The sequence below is a fragment of the Cydia amplana genome, chromosome Z (genome assembly GCF_948474715.1).
Source record: "Cydia amplana chromosome Z, ilCydAmpl1.1, whole genome shotgun sequence".
Lineage (NCBI taxonomy): Eukaryota > Metazoa > Arthropoda > Insecta > Lepidoptera > Tortricidae > Cydia > Cydia amplana.
Window position 1 is genome coordinate 11,533,294 of NC_086096.1, and position 25,785 is coordinate 11,559,078.

The window sequence follows — 25,785 nt, forward strand, 5'->3', positions numbered from 1 at the left end:
GCTATTAATATTTTTTTTATGAAAAATCAAACAAAAAAAAAGGAACAAAATTAAAATTAACTATGCCATTCAGTTTCCTTAAATCTAAGTACTCAGTATTAGTAGGTACTACTGCTTAGCCATATCCTGAAGTTAACGGAGTTTACAAAACACCGTGTACCTATATCAATATTACATCCTATTAAAAACAAATATAGGAGTTTTCAGGCAATATATAAAGTCTCAACCTACAAGTTTTCAATATAGGTACATAATCATGCCTCTTAGTCACGTAATTTTAATATCAAACCTAAGTAGGTACCTCATTTACCGAAACGATGAACTAGTACCAGAAATCCAAGACAGCAGTAATTGGTCAGCGATAAGAGCCGAAATAGGTTTACATGGTGATCAACGTTCAGTCAACATTTATCTCTTGCACGGTGCGGACGCTTTATACTCTCTCTTGAATTGGTGTTTTTCTGCGATTACTTGTGTTGCCTGAGCACACATGGTATTTAGCCCATGCTACTAAGTACTTCTTCGTGGCACACAATAATAATGAACAAAACAACAAAGAAATAAACGTGCACAATAATTATTCTTATCTTCATAATGGAAAATCGGCACGCCGCCGCCGGCATGTAAGCTTATCCTGCCATTCAGGTGCAAAAATATTTACACTCACCGACCTCTTTTGTCCGGTGTCTCGTTTCATTTGCATAAAAAAGAGCAAAGGATAGGGGGGTTTCCTAGCTTCTTTTGATAAATGAATATGTAAGTAGGTATGTACGAATATAGAATAAGTAAGTCAAGTGTAGTGTAAAAATATGGGTGCACAAATCATCTCCAAAATATGTCTTATAGCTTTTATGTCAGCAAATTAAGAACTATGGGACATATTTTTGAGTAAGTTGTGATATTTTTACATTTAACTGCCCCTATTGGTAATTGGTATTTATGACACGCTAACGACTTATTTTTTTCAAGTGTAACGGTTCAATGGCTGTAGCTTCGGTAAGTAAAAAAATAAATAAATGTAATTACCTATACAATTAGTCTTCAAATTTTCGGATAAAATTGGACATACATTTTAATATTGTAAATTAATTTGATAACTATCAAGTAGATATTTATACTTATATTCATATTTCTCATTTTCAGGCTCAGGGCTTTAACGCAGCCGCAACGGTTAGTTAATTAATAACTTAATAAGAGTAATGTTATAAATTTCCGAAACTAAGCATTTGTAAATTAAATAAACAATGATTACCTACATACAATTTTAGGTGGACGGCGAATTGAGTACTGTTGAGGTATGCTTACTTTCTAATTTAATATTAATTGGAATAACAGAATAGGTTAGGTAATTTTTACGTCATCTGCACTATAAGTTCGAGCCCTAATGATTTGACTGTTCATTATAAAAGAACTATGTATTCGTTTTCAGTGTACTGGAGCGTTTTGTCATTCTACTGTAAGTTAACTAGATATACTCGTATAGCGTAAATTTTAATAAGATTTTAATACTGCATAAAAGTAGCGAGTCAGACAACGAAAATATAAAAGGGGGAAAACCACGCCTTAACACAATCATTAAGAAGCCAACTTTGATTTACACATTGTACTCGTACCTAGATGTCTCGTATGCAAAACCGAGTTTGAGCCACATGGTCCAAGAAGAAAAGGTAGGTAACAGTAAACCCTATGTTAAAATTGCCGAGAAACATAGGATACTGATCAGTTACGCAGGTAGGTACACGTTAGGTAGGTAATATACGTACTTTGCGAAAACAAGTTATGATGACAGAAAAAAAGCCGTTTCGAAAAACAGACACTCTTCTCTTGAGAGCAAAAAGACAACTGTTGAAGTTCAGTGCCACAAAGATACGACTCTTTTAACGGCTGATTCGAGTTTAAAAAATATACTATAAACACTAGAAACAAATCACGGCAGGTTTATAATGACGCGTTTCTGGAAAACGTCATTCAGTATTGTAATTGGAACACTTCAGTATTTAAATAACTTCCAGCAATTTATATCTAAACGTTTATACCATGTGTTTTAACACCGACATCTGAAGAATTTAAAAATCTAATCTGCAACACATCTTCATCGTCGTAAAACATGTTTCCAAAGAGTTCGATGTCAACTATAAACAAAGAATAACAAGGACAACAAGGCGTACCGGAATGATCTAAAAAAAAACAATAATGCTTTCTTTTCTCTGCCAAAGGGAATCGAAATCGACTAGATAATGGAACTAAAACTGCATGCATAAGAGGCACCTGATTTGTGACCACTTAATTCTATAGCAAGATGGTTGTATACGAAACCGAAGAAAAAAATAGGATGGATGATATGGGTATTGAATATACTAAAACGGGGCATATACAGGAATGTTCTTTAAAACGAAGTGTAATTATTCTTAAACTCTTTAATTTGAGATTATATGTCATTTTGAACGTACATCGTCTTCAAATATTCAAAGCCAGCAAAGAAGTGAACTATTAGAGATTTGTTTGTTTTACCTGATTTTTAGAACAGGCTAAAAATGTAGTCATTCTGAACAAATTACCACCTACATCAGCTTCTGCTTGTCATCATTCTCGGCGAACCTTTTATCAGGTGCAAAGTTGGAGAGGTCTAATTCAGCGGGCAAAGGCCTTCTAAGCGTTTGTATCAATGAATCCCATCCCCAACAAATCCCTTTCGAACCGAGAAATGGGAAAAAAATTGCCGAAACCAGAAGATAAATATAAATCAAGAACTTACATATGACCAACAAAACCCAGCGTAATTTGGGAAGATATAGTCGATATCAATAAAGTCTATGCGCACTTAGTTATTGGAAACTCTTAAAACCACTTTACTCTGAAATAAAACTACTAGTACCTTTAGTAGTTTTATTTACTCCAGAGAGTTAAAATGACAACTCTTGGTCGAAACTACAAATAATACACTTTGTAACAATCATAATACAAATGATGTTGATGCAGCATTCCTACAGACAGTTTCTCAATTGATTACGGACAATATACAATATACCCAATGTAGGTACGAATACACCTAAGAGAACCTAAGCTTTAGTTCCAGATCTCTATCGGATGAAAAAAGTCAACACATCACCCATATATTCTACAGGCAAGGATCTTGATGTTTGAAGGCAGATATGGCCAGTTTACGTCCTCAAAAGTTAACATCAAGTGAATAAATCAAAATGTCAAAACATTCAGAATTTCGACTTCATTAACAATATTTGTGTTTTTACTGCACGATGCAAATATACACAAATTAAATGCTGGTATATTTTATAAAATGAATACAGCAAATTATAAATATACTGCCGAACAATATAATTACAAATGTTAAATAATGATAAATTAGAAGGAGATCTAACCGCTATATTTGCGAGATTGAAAACTACTGAGCTTACTGGAAAATCCGAGAAACTGCATGACACAACATTATGGACCAGCTACTTGGTTGGACGGACTATGTGTCCGACAAAAAGGTCTCAACATTCACATAAGCCGTGCCCACGGTGACTTAGGGTCTCCCCATACTTATCGACGCGGATTCGGCGAAAGCCGATAGTAAACAGCATAAACAGGTAAGGTTCGGTTCGGCTCCGTTCGGCCGTCGACGGCCGACGCGTCGGCGTCTTTTTCGCTCTTATTGCGTGGACATAAAGTTTCATTTCTATTGGCATTGCCGATTCCGCGTCGATAAGTTTGGGGAGACCCTTACGTTCTCCCCAACCCAATAAGCCCCGCAGTTTTCATTTTCATTCACAGTGCTAAGAGTGCCTCAGTGCAAGGGAAATACATCTTTAACCACCAAAGTGAAAGAGAATATTGAGAGTTCAATATTACATTTCCTTGAAGAATACATAAACCAATTGTGCCCGTAATGACGAACCATTGCAAGTTAAGTACATAGTCCACAACGGTGATTTTATATATTTAACGGTACTCAGCCCTTGCCCCTTATAATTAGGACACCTAACCACGTTTATCGCATAAAACAACCGCGCAGAACAAACCAGACTTATTAGTATTTTATACAGCATATACTAGAGCACTTTCTTCAAATTTTGTATTGCCATCAAATAGTAAATCATATATTTTGATTATTTTCAGTGTAATGGTCACTCAAACACATGCATGGCCAAGGTAAACACACGGTTTAATTTTAGAGCCAACAGGAGTGGTAATTTCTCCATACAAACGTACCTACTCGATTGTTTCCTCCGTGGATTTTGAAGCGAGAGCAATGATTTTTTCAACACAGATTAATATTGTCAATATCTGTGTCGGATCGTTTTGCTTTTTTTGATATTTTTGTTTTTTAAGGCGCTAGAGCCCTTCAAAAATGGCCAAAATGGCCTAATTGACTATGCCGCAATGAGGGACGTGGTATTCAAAACTGACATCAATTAGCCAAAAAAGCAAAACGATCCGACACAGATAATTTCATAATCATTTAGATTTCCAAATTTGGTTACGATTGGTTAAGTTTTGGAGGAGGAAACAGTCGAGTACGAAACCTCGATTTTTGAGATCTTTACGCAGGATTTTTCGCCTTGTCCTTATATCGCACTAGTTTTAGGAGCCGCTTCCGTTAGCGAGACGGGTATATTTACCTAAAATATTTAAATCTCAGCTCCTGTTTCATCTTAACGCGTTCACTGTCAGCGCGAGCTACGTGCTACGAGCGTAGCCGTTAATACACTTAATACGGGACAAACCGTACTTAGTATCTAAAAGCGCCTACGAACAGAATAACCCGCATAGGGCTGTCGCTGTCAGTCACTACGATAAAAGATTAGTATTATTATGTTGGTATGTATATATTACGTAAATAAGGTGCAGTTGAGAGACCCACTCCATTTCTACGACAGAAGACTTACAATTTTGAAACATAAAAACGTTTTCTAGAAGATGTGATTAATGGCTATGGGGTTATTGAGCCTATCTATATACATAAAACAAAGTCGTCTTTGTTCCAAGACCTAGATCGGCTAGACCGATATCATGGTTTTTGATTTGTTGGATTAGTCTCGGCCCAGAATAGCAGAATAACTATTAAAAACATTGAAAAAGATTGACGAAAAGAAAAATCATTACCATACAAAATTTTCCTAGGTATCTTACTGTCAAACATTTGATCTTCATCCCGTCGATACGGTAAACTCGCACCTCAAATTAAAGAACGTATTTAAAAAAGGGTTTCGAATCGACAAGATATATCCACAATATTAGGATTACGCCGTATTTGAGATTTTTAAATTGTAAAATAGTGACAGTAATGACAACGGATTGACATATTTTTATTTTTATTTATACATGCATTATAGTGATGAGGCTAACCTTATCGTTTGTCAAATGTAGCGATTATAAATGAATTAGTCGAATCGATTTTACTGCCGATTTTTGCAACTTTGTACTATTTTTTTGTATTATTAATTAACCTTTTTGACGTGATAACGTCTTATAAATCGATGAACACCGGTAGCATTCACGAAAAAGTGTCACGCTGTGGACAGATCTCCATGGTAACGTTGTGGACAGATCTCCATGGTAACGTGACAAAATCCTATCTGTAGGAGCGCATAAATTCAAAGGTGCAACAAACAGCGCGTGAAGCTCCAATTAATACTACTGCTCGAGCTCCTAACTCCCTGGTACAATACAAACTGGGGTGAGCGCGAGTACGTCCTCATTATATGCACCATCTGCTACGAGAACTTATTGTGCTGCGAACATTGTTGCACTTCTAGAGTCAGGGTACTTATACCTCAGCGAGCGGACCGCTAGGATGGCGGCTGTAGACGACGGCCTCTTTGCCTTGGATGAGCTGACCGCTATGTTTTATATTCTTTTCATTTCACATGTCAGTTATTTTTCAATAATTCACATGTCAGTTCTTTGTCAATGAGTAGAAGTGTAAGAAGTGAAATGCAAAAAATCGTAAGTACCTACAACTAAGTACATAATACATAGGTAACCTATACTTCCGTTCCGTTTGATAATTCGTTTGATAACATGTAATGTAATTGATAAATATTATGCACATATATTCTGTGCATGCATTAATTAACGTTACAAAATCTTCTTTTGCAGGCAGATAATACATTTCTTATCCATAAAAAAGGAAAATATTGTCGAATATACTTCATGGGCGCTATGGAGGAACAACTTGAACGGCGTCAACAGATCAACACAGCAATGAAAAGAGCAATTCTTCAAGATCTACAGCGATTGCTTCACGAACATCATGCGTTGGTCAGGCTATTAAGACTGCATTGGAGCGCATGCCAAATGATGACTACAAAGTCGTGATCAGAGCGGATAAACGACCAGCTGGAACACATGAACGCAGATTTAACGCTCCAACAATAGATGAAGTTGCTATCCTGGTCGTTGGTGAAAACTTGGAAACAAGCGATATTGTGCTAACACGTCGCGATACTGGGCAACTGCAAAAAATATGTGAAACACACCGATCATATGATACGTTGCAATACCCGTTGATGTTATGGCAAGGAGAAGATGGATATCACTTCAATATAAAGTTGATTAATCCGTTGAATGGTTAGAATCAATAATATTATAGTATCTACTTAGGCCTTGTTCGATATACTGGACTCTAAAGTCCACGGCTATGGGTATAATAAAATAAAATAAATAAAATAAAAAGCCTTTATTAATTCTCTACAATATTACATAAAAAAATTAAAAATGTTTTAAAAAAAGTTTAAGAAAGTATTGTTATTTTGTAGAGACCCCTCTTGTAGCCACGATTTCGTCGAGCCATTTTTCTTTTACCTTCCCTTTGTTTCCACTTTAATTTAATTACCACTTTAATTACCACACCATTTCCACTTTAATTTTTGCGCAAATGATAATGCGTCGATTACACCGGTTATTTGCCTTATGTCTTTGCTCCTCTTTTGCATGGGTATAATAGGGCATTTAATTTAGAAAATGCAGAAAATGTCCTCGGCCAACTAGAAGAGTCCAAACAGATGTTGTTAAGCCTGACAACTATTTTTCTAGGAAAAAAAACTAGATTAGTAAAATCACCCACACATACCGGTTTCGTCGGATTTTGTGCTTGTATAGAAAGCGCAAAATTTTTATTTAACGACCTCATTGAATCTCAACGTTGCCGATACCTATCATTCCACAGAATAAGTCAGGACCACATCGAATTATTATTTTGTAATGATCGATCTCGTGGTGGGGCTAACAATAACCCCACCCCCAAACAATTTCACGGGATTTACCGGAAAATGCTTGTGCATATGGAGTTGCGGGACCTAAATACTGGAAATTGCGTTGCCTTAGAGAATATCGCAATTCTCAATTGTTCCTCGGCTATTAAGCGCATTAATATTACTACTGCCAGAGGCGATATCTCATCAGAGATGCAAGAAGATGAGGAAGACAATTTCCTTAAATCATTAGAAGAAATTCCATTTTCTCACTTCTCTGAGGGGATTATCGAGTATATTTCAGGCGAAGTAGTACATTATTTAACAAGGAAAATTAAATGCACAACTTTTAACGTCATCGCGTAAAATAAAAACTAGCTTGATATATGCAAGGGATGTCGGTGGCCTTACTTATCCATCAAATATGGTTACGAAAATTTGCAAACGTTGCGAGCAAGTAATAAGATGTTCTATGGACGCAACTGCAAACGGCACAACTGTGTTTTATAAAGATAAACTTAGTTTTGTAACGCTTGCATTGAGAAGCTTGGTGAATGAAGACTTGTTCCCAGAATTGAGAAGTCATCAATTCGATCACGGAGACTGCAATCACTTCATCGATTTGACTAAGAGCGTCATGGAAAAATACATTGACATTAGATTGCTATATTTGTCAAAGAAAACAAATCCTCAAAATGCAGATAGGAAGATATACACAAAATTAATTCATTTTAAAAACCAATAATAATAATTTGCTTGTGTTTAGGTAGGTTTATTTTTTTGTTTTCAAGTAGGTACATCTAAAAGCTCGACAGCTGGCCAGCGTCGACTCAACTCATATACAAAGTCGTGATCAGAGCGGATAAACGACCAGCTGGAACACATGAACGCAGATTTAACGCTCCAACAATAGATGAAGTTGCTATCCTGGTCGTTGGTGAAAACTTGGAAACAAGCGATATTGTGCTAACACGTCGCGATACTGGGCAACTGCAAAAAATATGTGAAACACACCGATCATATGATACGTTGCAATACCCGTTGATGTTATGGCAAGGAGAAGATGGATATCACTTCAATATAAAGTTGATTAATCCGTTGAATGGTTAGAATCAATAATATTATAGTATCTACTTAGGCCTTGTTCGATATACTGGACTCTAAAGTCCACGGCTATGGGTATAATAAAATAAAATAAATAAAATAAAAAGCCTTTATTAATTCTCTACAATATTACATAAAAAAATTAAAAATGTTTTAAAAAAAGTTTAAGAAAGTATTGTTATTTTGTAGAGACCCCTCTTGTAGCCACGATTTCGTCGAGCCATTTTTCTTTTACCTTCCCTTTGTTTCCACTTTAATTTAATTACCACTTTAATTACCACACCATTTCCACTTTAATTTTTGCGCAAATGATAATGCGTCGATTACACCGGTTATTTGCCTTATGTCTTTGCTCCTCTTTTGCATGGGTATAATAGGGCATTTAATTTAGAAAATGCAGAAAATGTCCTCGGCCAACTAGAAGAGTCCAAACAGATGTTGTTAAGCCTGACAACTATTTTTCTAGGAAAAAAAACTAGATTAGTAAAATCACCCACACATACCGGTTTCGTCGGATTTTGTGCTTGTATAGAAAGCGCAAAATTTTTATTTAACGACCTCATTGAATCTCAACGTTGCCGATACCTATCATTCCACAGAATAAGTCAGGACCACATCGAATTATTATTTTGTAATGATCGATCTCGTGGTGGGGCTAACAATAACCCCACCCCCAAACAATTTCACGGGATTTACCGGAAAATGCTTGTGCATATGGAGTTGCGGGACCTAAATACTGGAAATTGCGTTGCCTTAGAGAATATCGCAATTCTCAATTGTTCCTCGGCTATTAAGCGCATTAATATTACTACTGCCAGAGGCGATATCTCATCAGAGATGCAAGAAGATGAGGAAGACAATTTCCTTAAATCATTAGAAGAAATTCCATTTTCTCACTTCTCTGAGGGGATTATCGAGTATATTTCAGGCGAAGTAGTACATTATTTAACAAGGAAAATTAAATGCACAACTTTTAACGTCATCGCGTAAAATAAAAACTAGCTTGATATATGCAAGGGATGTCGGTGGCCTTACTTATCCATCAAATATGGTTACGAAAATTTGCAAACGTTGCGAGCAAGTAATAAGATGTTCTATGGACGCAACTGCAAACGGCACAACTGTGTTTTATAAAGATAAACTTAGTTTTGTAACGCTTGCATTGAGAAGCTTGGTGAATGAAGACTTGTTCCCAGAATTGAGAAGTCATCAATTCGATCACGGAGACTGCAATCACTTCATCGATTTGACTAAGAGCGTCATGGAAAAATACATTGACATTAGATTGCTATATTTGTCAAAGAAAACAAATCCTCAAAATGCAGATAGGAAGATATACACAAAATTAATTCATTTTAAAAACCAATAATAATAATTTGCTTGTGTTTAGGTAGGTTTATTTTTTTGTTTTCAAGTAGGTACATCTAAAAGCTCGACAGCTGGCCAGCGTCGACTCAACTCATATACTCGCCGTGAGCCCTAAAGGATCCGTCACACAGGCGCATTTTCCGGGCGGGGCGTGAGCGGAGCGTAAGCGTTTTATATGTAAAAGCGGTAGTGTTGCCAGATCTACTGATTAAGCAGTAGATCTATCTGATTTTAAAAATATCTACTGATCTACTGCTTTTTGCTGCTGAGCTACAGATTTTTCGAAAACGAATGATATTCGTCGTGACCGGATCATCTAGTTACTTTATACCGTCGTATCGTGTCGTCCTCGTCTAGCCATTATGACATACGAAGTCTTCATTTTACTATATCTGTGGCATCTGTGGTAAGTAGTAGGTAGGTTGGTAGTATTGGTCGGCGTCGTCGCCACTATAGCTTGGCAAATGAATTGTATAGTAATGATAGTAATAGTAGAAAAAAAACTTCGGACATACAGGAGGAGGCACCCATATATATGCTTTTCGCTGATGATATTGTGCTTGTGGGTGAAGACGGACTCGAGGTACAGAGCAGACTTGAGAAATGGCGGCGAAAACTGGAGAATCTTGTCCTGAAGATCAGTAGATCTAAAACTGAACATATGTTTCTGCGATTTCGGCGGTCTCTCCAGACTCTGCCATGGAACTCGATGGCGTTACGTTGCCGGTCTGCTTCGACTTCAAGTACCTCGGTTCGCTCATACAGTGCGATGGCGATATTGACCGTGACGTGAAAAACCGGAAGCCGGATTAGCACAGAATGGATGAAATGGCGACAGGTCACGGGAACCATTTGTGACGCTCGAATGCCTCTTCGATTGAAGGGTAAAATTTATAAAACCATCATAAGACCTGTCGTCATGTATGGATCAGAGTGTTGGGCCCCAAAAAGGTGACGGATGAGAAGAAATTGCATGTAGCGGAAATGAGAATGTTAAGATGGATGTGTGGTGTGAAGAATGGATAGGATAAGGAATGAGTATATGAGAGGAAGCCTGAAAGTTGCACCCATAGTAGAAAAAGTAAGAGCGAATCACCTAGCGTGTTATGGGCATGTGATGCGGAGGGATAGGGATAGGGAAAGGTATTACGAATGAACGTGGAGAGAATTAACGGGAGAGGAAAACCGAGGAAAAGGTGGATGGACTGAGTCATGTGACGAGAAAGGTATTACGAATGAATGTGGAGGGAATTAACGGGAGAGGAAAACCGAGGAAAAGGTGGATGGACTGTGTGAGAGATGATATAAAACGAACGCAAGTGAATGATGAGATGACGGGCGAGAGAGAGGTATGGAAGAAAAAAACACACTGCGCCAACCTCAAATGAATGGGATAAGGGCAAGCGAATGATGAGTAGAGAAAAAACTTGTGCTCATTTATTAATTATAATAACAGACAGTCTAGCATGAGTTGCGTTCTCGCGCCCGACTCCATACTTGAAGTCGCGCCAGATGTATGGAGTCGCGCGTGAGAACGCAACTCATGCTAGACCGCCAGAAGTAAGAGACTGAATGATACTCTTAATTTTACTGTTACTGACAGTTGTATTTGCCAGCTATACTCAATTACTCAATCACACGCAGTTTGTCAGCAGACAAAGGAAAAAAATCAAATTTTCTATGGGAGATTGGTGTCAGGTCAGAGCATAAATTTTTTTATTTTTCAATTTCACCTATTGCAGACATCGCTTTTTAAATCTACTGCTTTTTTCCCCTATCTACTGCTAAAACGATTTTTTTTCTACTGAATATTTCAGATTTCATCTGGCAACACTGTTTCAATGTAGAATGCGTGACGAAATCAGAATAGGACTAATTTAAGAACTTGACGAAAACCGAATGGTACGACCCAAGACGATACCTCCATAACTAATAGCTACTTACACGAGTGTGTAAGTAGCTATTATCGCGTCTTTCTTGAGTTTGTGGTCGCGTACCAAATTTATGTGCAAAAAAAGTACCGGTCGTGAAAAAGAAATTACAGAGATTTAAAAAAAAGAAAACTTTTTCATTAGGTTTGAAAAAACAAATTCATATTCAATTCAATCGTCAACGTTATAATATTTTTTTAACCTTTTGGACGCCAATGACCGATATACAGGTTGGATTTTCTTTTTGGGTCAGTGAGGGCAGCTACCAGATCCCGTGCTGCTACGAGAAAACGGTCTTAGAAGACCTTCCCTCGATTTCAAATTAATGAAGATTGGCTTTTACAGATTTTGAAAAAAAAAACATACAGGGTGCAAGAAAAAGGTCATTTTTGACAATTTTATTTTTTGATGCCAATCGATCTTATTCCTATTGAGGATCAAAAGCTTGTATGGAACCAAAAAAAAATTTCCGGCTAGAAAAGCCACAAATCGAGAAAAACTTTTCCCATACAATTTGTATGAAAATGAAAACTTTCATTTTTCACATGCTATTTTTGTATGCCAATCGATTCCATTCCTATCCAGTATCAATAGTTTCTTTGGGGTCAACTTACGGTAATGTACTAAAATGCCACAAATTAAAGAAAATGTTTTCCATACATTTACTATGGAGAAAACGTGAAATTTAATTCACATTTTTCTATCCGGCCAATCAGTCCTGTTACATTTAAGGACCATAATACGTAACGTACATAATAGTATGAAGACATTGCTGTAGGACCGATGGACGAGATAGGAAATTGAGAATAACATTTCACATTTTCCCCATAGTAAATGTATGGAAAAAGTTTTAATTATTTTTGTGGCTTTTTAGTACGTTACCGTAAGTTAACCCCTAGGAAACTATTGCTACTGGATAGGAATGGAATCGATTGGCATACAAAAATAGCATGTGAAAAATTAAAGTTTTTATTTTCATACAAATTGTATGGGAAAAGTTTTCCTCGATTTGTGGCTTTTCTAGACGGAATTTTTTTTTTGGTTCCATACAAGCTTTTGATCCTTAATAGGAATGGGATCGATTGGCATCAAAAAAAAAGTTCTCAAAAGTGTCAAAAATGACCTCTTTCTCGCACCCTGTATGTTTTGAATTTGAAATCGAGGGAAGGTCTTCTTAGACCGTTTTCTCGTAGCAGCACGGGATCTGGTAGCTGCCCTCACTGACCCAAAAAGAAAATCCACCCTGTATATGCGTACCGTAGGTTCAACGCCAAAGACCTAAGTGCCATAAAGTTCAATTTTAGTTTTGACACTTCGTTGACGTAGTGTCAGCGTGACAGCTTTTGTGTTTGACACTGCGTCGAAAAGGTTAACGAGTGTGTTCTCGAGTACCTATCTATTGACAATGACTTCTTATCGGTAAAGTGGCTTCTTTTTCAACCGTCTTCAAAAAGGAGGAGGTTCTCAATTCGGCTGCCTTTTTTTTATGTTTGCTCGCGCAGAACCCCGTTGTTTATGAATCGATTTCAAAAATTCCAAATCGGTTCAGTAATTTTTAAGAAAATTAAAAAACAAGTGGTCTTTACCGAGTCTTGCGTTTTAATATGTATTGAGGTCGGTTTTTATTTCAAAAGTCAAAAGGTTTCAAAAGTTTTCTAAGTACTTATTTCACTATTGGAATTCCTGTATTCTAGCGGCGTTTCGACGCCGCAACGGGTCTCTAGTAAAATTTTAATACATATATTCAATTTATCGGATATTTCCAAATTGAAGTATATCAAACTATAAATAAGAGGGCCCACTGCTGCGCAAAGCCACCCTACCCTACTTTACCCTCTTTCCCGCTATCCAATTTATTAAGATATTATTTTACCGCCACTCTTGCTAGGTATAGACCCAAATTATTTGTACTACTTAATCGTGTGTTTTGTCTACTTACAGTGTTTTGGACGTGCATGCAATGCTGAGGTAATGTAAAATTATACAAAATAATTCTAAGCAACATATAAGTTAGGCTTGGAAATTTCTGTAGCATGCCGTGGTTTTAAAGTCTATTGAGTCACAAAGCCTTTTCATAATTTTAAATACGCAGGACCCTAATCTAATTATTAACATTCAACTCATTAATAATATGGGGTCGTCCAGAAATCATGTGATCGTTTAGGGGGGGTAAGAAAAATATCACGAATGATCATGTCACATTTTTTCAAAGCGGGAAAGCCAAAAACAACAATATAACTCAAAAATATTAATTTACTACTAGGCTGAGTAGGCTGAAGCCTAGGGCGGCAGATTTTAGGGGGCGGCAAATTAGCGCCAAAAAAAATTATACTGTAAACGGTAGAAGTGGCTGGGCGGAGGCAGCACGGATTCAGGTCAGGAGCAATCAAGGGCCAACATGGGCCGCGAAAATCAATCAAAACATAGCTAATGAGCGATTTATCACAATAATGTGGATTTTAAAAAAATATATGGAAATAATACAAAAATACAGCACCTTCAAAATTTAAGTTTTTTATTTTTATTTTAAAAACGAAATAAGTAAGGATACCATTCGATTCCTCACATTTTATCCAAAAAGATTGTATAGCAACTATATACATAAAATAAACGCAATATTTCACCGACAAAAATGTAATTTTCTTGTTTTGTTCATACTTTAAGATGCGATCTCAGTGACCTTGACGTCACGTTCACATAGCGATTTGTTAGGGGCGTTTCGCGAGTGAAGTACGACTGTCGGACTTTTGACTATCATTTCTGACTTTTGTATTGCTTTAATGCAATGGGTCCCCATATAGACATTTGATCCTAAAAACAAACCTGATTGATTTATACTATAACTGAAAATTTGACATTTAGCTTACTTATACTTAATTCACGAAGGCTGATATTTGCTTGTAATATCATACAAAATTTTAAGGACCTTATCTTATACCTTTAAACGAGCAATTCTTGTATGTATATCTATTTATTGATTTACAAATATTTTTTGAGGATCTCGGAAACGGCTCTAGCGATTTAGATGAAATTTGCTATAAGTCGATCTAGCTAGGTTTTTCTCTGGTAAAATGCGCATTTATGAGTTTTTATATGTTGTCTGAGCAAAGCCCGGTCTCCCAGATATTTAAACTTAAATACGGTAACAAACTCTTTATTTCTACGGTGAATGGTAAATAGTCATGTCATAATAGGAAGTTAATAGTCACATACGACTTTTTGTTTTCCAACGTCACGTCACGGTCATCATCCCAACGGTTGGCTAAAATAATTAAAAAAATCGGCCAAGAGCATGTCGGGCCATGCTCAGTGTAGGGTTTCGTAATTACCATTCTGACAGAATAGGCCAAACGGGGGCTATTAGTAAGTACATGTCATGTACATTACAAGATTTACAAGCATAAGGGAGTTACTACAAAAAGCGCTGCGAAGGTACTGTACCTTTTTACTAAGAGGAGATTTTTTTCAATAACTCAAAAACGGCTAACCGATCATATTCGCTATAGTTTTCATTAAGCTAAGCTTTTGTTTAACGATTCTTTAATATTTTATGGAGCCATGGTTCAAAAGTTAGAGGGGGCATATATTTATTTCTTTCGCAGCGATTATTTCCGAAAATATTAACTTTATCAAAAAATGGTTTTTGGATACCCGTATTCGTTTTGAAAGACCTATCATACACAATTGGATCGAAGCAAAAAAAAACTATGGTGGATTCAAAATTTTTTTTTAGTTTTTTTTTACCGTTCTGTCGCCATGCATGATTTATGTATCCATGCCAAATTGCAGCTTTCAAGCACTAACGATCACGGAATTCACGGAGCAAAGCCGCGGACAGACAGACGGACATGGCGAAACTATTAGGGTTTCTATGTGACTACGAAGCCCTAAAAACGAATTGAGGAACACAATGGGGCAAGAACGTCTGAATCATCTGTCTTTGATGAACATAGAACATGATTTCCTTGAAGAAATTGACACAGACCCCATAATACATCAATTTGCACATATATAAAATCACCAAAAGTGAATGGCTAACAACTTTGTTTTTTTTTATCCTCTTAACCTAAGAAACTAAATGAAACCATCAGGGGGCCCCGCGGATGAATGTGCTACGGGCCCCGCACCAGCTTAATCCGCCCCTGCACAGACCCAAAATGACCTGACCTTAAACAACATTGTGGCGGGAAGATTACTAAAAAAAATATGTTATTCGAATTGCGTCGAATGTCGAGTGATAATAAAGCGTATTATAAATACGGAAGGAGACCTAGTGCAAAGTATTATTTAAAGTGCCCTAAAGTCGTTGTCAGGTATGTTTTTGTTTATTTTTATTAATTATGATGAATAAATCAATGTATTTACACTGTACTGGATTTATTAAGAGGCAAATTAATTAGTATCAATAGAAATACATGCAGGTTAGTTTTAATAATAGGAACATTACGTTCTGCGTGATTTCTTGATGTAATTATTTTTGTTATGACAGCCCGGGGTCCACTTTGACAACTAATCCTAAGAATTTTACCGTAGGTTTTTAAGAAAGCGACTAATTGGATTAGTAGCCCAAATTCCTCGACCCTACCTACCTACTGAAAAGAGACTGATAAATATCGAATTAAATAACATTACGTAAGTTCTGAAACACGGAAAAAGAAACGAATACAATTTCATGATGAAACACCCGATGAAGAAATGAGCATGACGGCGAGTGATACCTACGTACAGAATCAACATATTTTTTATTATTATTATAGCCTTTTTTATTCCTTAAAAGTTTACATTTAGTTACACATAATATACAGAATCAACATATACCTCGTTCTAATTGACAGACTTTTTACGGAATTAGACAAGCGACGGGAGGCGTACCATAGGTTTAATGAAAAGTTTTAATTTTTAACTAAAATGACCGAAATGACACCAACCACCCTAGCAGAAAACCGTATCCCAACGATATAGAAAGTGAAATAGTTCAGGAATAATCAGGAATGCAATCAATTCCAAGGGCATCTTTCGGCAGACAAAGTTTCGGTAAAACCAGATACAACATCATTAAGAAATATGTCTTTGTTTTTACACACAATTTACATAACGTATACCCGAACTTAGATATAGCAGTACGCATGGCTCTATGTACAGCAGCAACAAATTGTTCTGGAGAAAGAAGCTTTTCGTGCCTAAAACGAGTGAAAAATTATCTGCGATCCACGCTGTGCCAAGAAAAGCTCAACGCGTTCGCTCTCTTGTCAATTGAATCAGATGTTATTAACGGGATTTCATTTCATTCGAAGATATTATCAGTGATTTCGCGAAAAAAAAAGCGCGCAGACACATATTTTAATACAAGGTGACTGTATCTTCGACCATTTTTTTAGGCACTAGGCATAAGTGATAACTTAAATGTCACAATTTGCGGGAGCTACGAGGGCTGATCCGAAAGTTGTTAGCTGCTCCGGCTCTACTCATGCGATTGCAATATGATTTATACCATTGTGAGGGATATTTCAGTACCTACGTAAAGAGGTGACGTCAATTCATTTTTAGAAAACGCAGTTTTTTTTTCCGTCGACGTGCCGAAGACTAACCATCAGCCACTAGCCAGGATGATCAGTAATTAAAACTCCATTATGCAGTATCATTTTATAAACATTATTGGTTTAAAATCATATTAGATTTTTTAGGTGCTGGGGGCCGATTTTTGAACTTCGATCACTCGATTTCGTCACTCGAAAATCGATGGAAAACGGCGAAATGCAGATTTTTGAAATACGAGCGATAGAAATTGGGAATCTAGTGGTATTGACCACTCGTTTTCAATTCTATTAGTAGAATTTACATGACTATTAGTAGTGGAGATAATACTGAACGAAATACGCGAAATCGAGCGGTCGAATTTCAAAAATCGGCCCTCTGCTAATTGAGAATCTCGACCGTTTTATTACATGTAAATTATTTTTATTGGATAAACATAATTATGATTTAATAGGTGTCAGTAATTACTCATTTCGTCAAAAGTAGTAATTTCAGATACTAATTCTTAAATGTGCTTTACGAATAAGCGACTTACTACTGGAAAGCGTGTCGGAGCCAGCGAGAAAGGCGTTCTTCGACGTTCGCATTGTAAATGCCGACGCCGCCTCGTATGGTCTACTCACATGGCCCACGATTGCCCAAATACACGCTCGGGAAAAACATCGCAAATACGACCTGGCTGCAGAAGATCTCAGAGCCTCATTCACTCCCCTTGTGGTCTCCTGTGATGGCGCTGTCGGAACGGAATATGAATCCTTCATAAAAAGAACATCCCTTAAGCTCCGTGAAAAATGGTCCAAACCATACTCACAAATAATCAACTGGATCAAAGTCAAAATACAAATATCAATCATCAGAGCGGTCTCTCTAAGAATTAGAGGAACGAGAAGGATAGAAAGATTTGGATCTGAAGACGGCTGTGGAATACCCATCCTTGAAGATTAGATTTCTCTTCTTTCTACCTTACAACTGTTTTTAAATACGTTTAAAATTGTATTATTTAATGTAATAAATGCGTTATATACCTAGTTAAATGTCCTTTATCATATAAAATTATTTATCAATTATATATCTAAAATGGCAGAATAAAACGAATAATTAGACCCGGGTATACAAGTCCGATTTTTAAAGATTTCAATACGAAATTCATTTATTTGTGAAAAAATGACTTGTTTTTCTTAGTAATTTATAACTCCATACAAAACAGCTTTCAGTAAATATATTACTTATATAAAAAATGTATCAGTTAAAAAAAACCGGCCAAGTGCGAGTCGGACTCGCGCACGGAGGGTTCCGCACCATCAACAAAAAAAATATAGCAAAACAAGCAAAAAAACGGTCACCCATCCAAGTACTGACCCCGCCCGACGTTGCTTAACTTCGGTCATAAATCACGTTTGTTGTATGGGAGCCCCACTTAAATCTTTATTTTATTGTTTTTAGTATTTGTTGTTATAGCGGCAACAGAAATACATCATCTGTGAAAATTTCAACTGTCTAGCTATCACGGTTCGTGAGATACAGCCTAGTGACAGACGGACGGACGGACGGACGGACGGACAGCGGAGCCTTAGTAATAGGGTCCCGTTTTTACCCTTTGGGTACGGAACCCTAAAAAGCATGGACATAAATAAGTAGCATTGAAATATCCTTCACAATGGTATAAATCATATTGCAATCGCATCAGTACAGCCGGAGCAACTAACAACTTTCGGATCAGCCCTCGTATGAGACGTTTCCTCAAGCGATGGGCGAGTCGAGTTATCTGATTCGAATAATTCGAATCAGACTACAGATGAGTTAATTCGAATCAACTCGACCACTAGCTAACTCGGCGAATGAATCGCCAATTCGCCAACTCGCCGAGCCGAGTCAACGCTATCACACTGCTACTAAAGCCATTCAAAAATAAACCTAACCTTTTGGCCGCCGGACCTAGTCTGCAAAGACGCTCACTCACACGCCAGAGTAAATTTTAAGTAAACAACTAATAAAAAGTTTAGGGATTGCAAATAGTGATATCGATATTTACAAGTCATGGTAAAAATCTTCTCAATTTGGCTTTGTTCTTAACCAACTTTAATTTATTTCGAAAATGACAAAAATTTACATATTTTTTACACACGACAATGTTAAAAATAAAGGTCTTTATCATTAAAAACAACCACTAAACAATATCGATTCATGACGTAATATCACCGCACTAGGCTGTACGAGAAGGCTTGTATACAAGACAACGGCGCGCATGGACTGCCCGCAGTGCAGACCGACAAGGACTGTTTCCGCGCGGATTAAGTAATAATAGTCTCTAGGTCAACGGCATAAGCGCTTGTCGGTACGTAAACTTTATAAGCGTAAGGTTAGAGCCGCGCATCGTGTGTCGATAATATAAATGTACTGCATTGGGGAACATTACACGTGGGTTGAATTGTCAATGAGTGAAGAACAATAATATTAGAAAAGGGTGGGGATCGGAAATGTTCAGGAATGCATGTGTCACATTCGACATGTTCCTTAGATGAGCTTCTCAGTTCCCGTATTACATCCTCCCTACCATGTCAATTTTTCGTCAATTTCAAATATATAACATTCTCATAGTTAGGCGACACTGACTAGTCCGAGCGTCCGCCTGTACCATTATTGTGAGAAGCGGTCACTGCAGGGTATCACTCCCCATTACACTATCATCTCAAAATGAATCATTTGTTCTGCATATATACCACAAGGACAGATTTACTTGTCTAACTCTACTATCGACAGCTGAAGAAGCTCCCTGAATTTCAGCTAGTTATGCCTGTCTCTCTCTCTCTCGTTTAACGTATTCTAGTTACTAGTTACCACCAATTGGCATTTAACAGGTGTTCAAATGCTTAAATAAAACCAGATTTGCGATTTGATATTTATATTGAATATTCTCATATCGAGTTAACATTCCCATCCCTAGCTGTCTTGTATACAAGACAACGGCGACGAGGAACATAAAAAAGGTTGAAATATACAGCAATTTTTTTGATAGCCTTATTATAAAAGAATGGATTTATATATCTGCTTTAAATGCAATTATTTTAAAAATCAAAGACCCAAAACATTAACACGAGTGTAAAAAAATACAATTGATGTTTTTTTCACATTTACCGAGCGGTTGAATTTGTGTCTTGTATACAAGACAGCGGCGCCAGTGTATCGTTCTATCGTTGTCTTGTATACATGCCAACGGCGGTCAAAGGGTTAATACCATAGCCCGAAGGCTCTTTTTACAACAACTGCCGCTCGATTCGCCGTCTCAACTCGAGTTGGTACTATGACTATTCAAAAATAAACCTTAATTCCGTGATCCGAAGGTTCTTTTTACAACAACTGCCGCTTGATTCGCCATCCCCAGTATCCCAACTCGAGTTCACTGCTAGTATGGCCATTCAAAAATAAACCTTAATTCCGTGCCCTGAAGGTTCTTTTTACAACAACTGCCGCGTAACTCGCCGTCTCTACTCGCTCCGCGCCTGTGCCTGTGACCTTGTCGCGAACCACGCGAATCGTCGAGTCGAGTCAACTCGATTTTGGATTAGAATCAGCGGCCGAATCAATTCGAATGATTCGAATTGAAAAAAAGTGGACTCGTCACATCGCTATCCTCAATCATCCGCCATTGCTATGCCTGTTTTTGAGAGATAGAATCTTGAACATATAAATACAGTAAAAACGACATTAGACTTGCTTAGCGTCTAAGGGTACCCGCAACATAATTATCACGTGATTTCTGGACGACCCCTATGCCTCCCAGTGAAAACTATTTTATTTATTAAATAAATAAATATACAATAATGAATTGTCATTTTCAGTGCAACTCATCTTCATGCTTGGCAAATGTAAGACTGGTGTTATAATGACACAACATTCATCGAAATTTCTAGAATCCTCCCAACTTTGAGGTCAAATATCTCGGCCATTTTTGATCTTAACAGATTTGATTAACTACCTATATATAGTAATTTTTTAGTTAGGACACTTAAAGACAATTACACCTCTAAATAATTTTTATTAGGTATAGTTTTTGTATCTTTGTGATTTTTTAATACTATTATTATAGTTTTTTTTTGTAATTCGACATTTAGAGACTATACATCTCTATGTAATACTTTAGTTTGATTTGATATTTGCGGCTTAGATGTATTTTATAATTGCTGTTTTTTTTTGCTTGTATGTAAATTCCATGTTGACGTGTAAAAGTGCCCTTGTGGCCTATTTGCTGAATAAATGTTGATGTTTGATGTTTAGAGAATAGTTTTTCCTACACAACATGCTTATTTTTGCGTACCTACGTACTCTACGAGAACATCATGAAAAATAGGTGTCACAATAACATCACTCGGATGAAAATTAAGTGTCGGCACTTCTTTGCTTTAGTCCAACCAATCTTGTCGGTAAGAAAACTTTAGTAGACAGTTCAAGCCCTGAAAATACAGTAGCGCACAAACATAATTGCTCATTTGAGGGACTGACAAATAAACATAGATATTCTTACAATAATATTTTTTTGTAGGTAATTAATTAGAGGAGAAATCTATTGCCAATGAGAATAATTAAAATTTGCATTTTCCAATAGGCTGATGGGACAACTGCAGCCACCGCCATTGTAAGTTACCTACCCTCAATGAAATATGATGATACGCAAACCCATTCGCGTCGTTACGAGATGAATTTATTCAGGATAATTGAGAGAAGACTTCATAAGCGGAATTAGTAGTAGTAGTAGTAAACTCTTTATTGTACAAAAAGACATTAAAAATAACATACAATTAGTAAGAAGTACAAAGGCGAACTTATCCCTTTGTTATTAGATAAGGAAAAATCGTGCACTCACCTGGAGATTTTTTGTTTGATATCGGGTTGGTTACGTAGGCTGCCCTGAAAGATTCGGGAATTCAATACTTAGGAACTTAATTTTGACACATACCCATTGTACGTTTTAAAATCACAAGTTTCAATATTCAGTATTCGAAAACACACTGCTAAAAAAGGTTAATAAATTGTTTAGTCGCTGGTGAAAAAAGGAACTGTCCCGTGAAAATTTCAGAGCTTCAATTATAATATCTTAGAAAAGATGACACGATAGTACTATCACAAAAGCTGCTACTGCACCATTACTTCTTGTTGGGAAGCCAAATGGTGAAATAAAATTATTATCTTGTGCATTGGAACGACAAAGTGCATTTGGACAGTCATAACGATTTGGCAATGCACATACTTAATTATCTTAGAAAGGATAACACGACATACCTAGTACTATCACAAAAGCTGCTGCTGCATCTTTACTTTTTGTTGTGAAGGAACCTCTGTCGCGGGTAGTCAGCGATGAGCAAATATTACCACATTTTATGACTTTCAAATAGTGATAGTAACCAACAATTACGCCTGGAAAACAATAGGAAGGGAAGGAGGCATACCTACCCAACAAATCCAAGTACAATGAGTGGGTGGAGACGTTGGTTGACGAAATTTACAGATTGTTTTCGGTGATCAATTTTCAAAAGTGCACTAAGTTGTGACAGTAGCCATAATTTCGAAATGGCCTTATCCACTTCAAGGGTAGGTACAGTTTTTGCCGTCAGACGTACAGCCCTTTATATAGTTTGTTTTACCAGAAGTGTAATAATATAATATTATTTATAGAAATAGAATTAAGTTATTCGTAAGCACAAATATTCATATTCATACACATAATCAGTATTTAAATAATATGACAATAAACAGATTTTTCACTATTCGAATATCTCGTCATATAAAATCTAATATTCGAATATCTGAAGGTTTGAAATAATTGCATTCTCTAGTGGTGGGCTCCAACCAAATTCGCCAGGACTTAAACCAGGCATACGCACAAGATATTGTTCGCAAAGTTGAGAAATAGATATACAGGCTGATTCAGGAGACGTGAGCAGAATCAAGCCTACGCATACAGTAAGTAATAAACAACTGTTTCGTACCAGTTATTGTGAGATTAACTTTAATTTATTTTACACTGTTTAAAAAAAAGTTTTAATTTATTTACGACATTTATGGTCACCCTCTTTGTTTTATCCATAACAAGTGCCAAATTCAATGTCATCGGAGACTGGTTACTTTTGAAAAATCGTATCTCACTCAAGTGTGACATTTCATTTTCTTCATACTCGATGAGCTGTCATAACGGTTAAAAAGGTTTTGTCTTTGTTAATTAAATGTTGTAGGGTATCTGTTGGAACGAAACGCAAGGCTTCAACGGGGGCTGCGGCGAGACGGGGGCGACCTCTGTCTATAATATTCGATCTAGCTAACTGTGACAATGCAATTTTGAACTTGTAACAAGCAACCGATTTTTCTATTTTTTTTATATTTACTTGTAGTGGCAGAATACAGTACATTTCTATTTTTAAACAATTTTTTATTCTGCCTGGTCCTTCTCCAATCCTCAACATGGTCCTTCGAGCCGGATAATTATTTGAATCAGCGAGCTTCGAGATATTAAGGACCAAGGACCGCCATTACGGCTGAGACAAAGAAGAAACGCATCGTGTGGCATATTTCCTGCGCATCCAACATACCGGCTTTCCAGTGAGGAGTGCAGCTTGAAACATCCCGAGGCGGCTATATCTTCATCCATCAGCTACGAAGTGGTCAACTGTTCTACCATTATTCCGGAAAACTACAATCCGACGACGTCGATAAGGAGTGAACAGGTTAAGAGGAGCTAAAAGTGAGTCCGTTCCTTAATATCTCTCAATCATTTACGTAAGAATATTCCTCTATTTGACACAATTTAGTCATGTTGAGGATTGGAGAAGGACCAGGCAGAATAAAAAATTGTTTAAAAATAGAAATGTACTGTATTCTGCCACTACAAGTAAATATAAAAAAAATAGAAAAATCGGTTGCTTGTTACAAGTTCAAAATTGCATTGTCACAGTTAGCTAGATCGAATATTATAGACAGAGGTCGCCCCCGTCTCGCCGCAGCCCCCGTTGAAGCCTTGCGTTTCGTTCCAACAGTATCCATGATTGTAGATAATTAAATTTGTCCTTACCAAAAAGTATAACACCAGAAAAAAAGCGTGATTGTTTTACTTAAATATTGTGGTGAACGATTCTACTACATTTACTGATTGTGTAGGCTTAGTCCTGCTCACGTCTTATGAATCACCCTGTATATCAACTGGTCAAATAGTTTTAACGGTTATGAAAAAATTACTATGCACCTTAAGACCATCGTGTGAATCGTGTCAGTGCCGTTCGATATTCATTTGGCCTAAAATTGTGAGGGATTGTTACAAGAGCCTTTTTGTAGGACACTTTGTATAGAAAAGGATAAATGAGCGATTCTTTTATTTTTTGCCATTTTTATACATATATTGTGGAATTTTCTGCCATTTTTGTGTTTTTTCTAGTCAGGATCGCGAGCCCTTTTCATCCTTATAGGAAAAAAAAAGTGTCCTAAAATTTCCATACATTTTTCAAATTTTCCTTTTTGTTACCACCATACAAAGTATATGGGGAAATGGTAACACAATAGGAAAAAACTCTGGGACATATTTTTACCCTATTAGGATCGAAAGAGCTCGTGATTCTGAGTATAAATAACACAAAAGTGGCAAAAAAGGTCACAATAAATAAAAATGGCAAAAAATTAAAGAAACGCTCAAATAACGTGCACATAATGTAATGGACCCTATAATGGACGTGGAACCGGTAATGGGACATAAAACCACAAATCCTCTAAAATAAGTATCTAAAAGTAGTTTATGAACACTGGCAATATTTTACCATAAATAAGAGTCATAGAGCTGTTTAAGTTTGAATTTTTATTAATTTCGGTTACTTTTTAAGAAATTGGCGTCAACCCAAAAGTTGTCGTGTCACCGAAAAATATAACTAGTAAGAATTCTTAACAACTTCGCTAAGAGAGGTGAGTTCATATATTAAATTGTAATTAATTATAACTTGGTGTAAACTAGAATGTGTTTTGTTAATTGCATTTACCATGAAATAAGGTATACAACACACTATTTTGTGTCTCTAGAGATGTATAAAAAATAATGGTATTTTGCCCAATCCCATTATAGGAGCTCTAAAACTGCATACCTCCTATGATGGGATAACTTACAATTTACATAATGATGCTTGCCATGGCGTAATTTCATGTTTAAATAATACAGAAGTAGGTATAATGTAGTTACGAACTATGTCAGGAAGTCTTCTCGGACTTCGGATATAGTATTTTATGCAACCGTTGTTTAAGAGGGGTCAAAAAAGGCGAGTGGCGTGAAGCCGAAAATTGTTAATAAAGACGCCACGAGTATTTTTTGACTCAGTTAAACAACGTTGCATACAATACTTTTTCTACGACCAAGCACTTACTTTGAAATGCAATGAAATAATAATAAGAATAGATGATGATGATTGTTTAATGTCCTAATGTGATAGGTTGTTCAGTGCGTGGGATTCTTAAGGGGAACGAAAATTTTATTATTTTTGCGCCACGACGCACGGTTTAGGAGATACAGCCTTATAAATATATATATTTTTTTTTGTTTTTTTTAATATTAATTAGGGGTTTCTTACAGAGGAATGAACATTTTATTATTTTTGCGCTACGACGCACGGTTTAGGAGATGT

General features: G+C 36.6%; 1 long non-coding RNA gene across 1 annotated transcript; it reads left to right on the forward strand.

Annotated features, from left to right (window-relative positions):
* Positions 1 to 969: 969 nt before the first annotated feature.
* On the forward strand, positions 970 to 21,004 carry LOC134660746 (uncharacterized). Its single transcript, XR_010097898.1, has 7 exons — positions 970 to 996; positions 1,144 to 1,170; positions 1,269 to 1,295; positions 1,430 to 1,456; positions 4,123 to 4,155; positions 13,544 to 13,570; positions 20,977 to 21,004. It is a non-coding gene; the product is annotated as an uncharacterized LOC134660746 (long non-coding RNA).
* Positions 21,005 to 25,785: the final 4,781 nt, after the last annotated feature.